Consider the following 520-nt stretch of genomic DNA (forward strand, 5'->3'; position numbering starts at 1 on the left):
GAGACGGTCAGATCACTTGAGGTCGGGAGTTCGAGACCAGCCCGGCCAACCACGGTGAAACCCCGTCTCTACCAAAAATAAAAAAATTACCTGGGCTTGGTGGTGTGCACCTGTAATCGCAGCTACTTGGGAGGCTGAGGCACAACAATCGCTTGAACCTGGGAGGCGGAGGTTGCAGTGAGCCGATATTGCGCCACAGCACTCCAGCCTGGGCCACAGAGCGAAACTCAGTCTCCAAAAAAAAAAAAAAATTCCAACCTTTAATGTCTCCCTGTTGCTAAGTAGGTGAAAAGTCCATCTGACCCCCTTGGTCATTTGGTCATCTGGGTACAACCCATCTCTGTAGGTTTACTTTCCATGTTTCCCCTCCTCACCCTGGCTGCTCTGGGGAAACCGGCCAGGCCACCCACCCACTGAGCCCTTCTCCTCCTGCCCACCGCGCCCCAGGCGGCTTGCCCAGCTGCGATGCCTTCACCCTTCTTTTCAAATCTCTCTCGTGCCTGCATCCTTCACTTACACT

Source organism: Mandrillus leucophaeus, unplaced genomic scaffold, assembly GCF_000951045.1.
Source record: "Mandrillus leucophaeus isolate KB7577 unplaced genomic scaffold, Mleu.le_1.0 Scaffold253, whole genome shotgun sequence".
Taxonomy (NCBI): Eukaryota; Metazoa; Chordata; class Mammalia; order Primates; family Cercopithecidae; genus Mandrillus; species Mandrillus leucophaeus.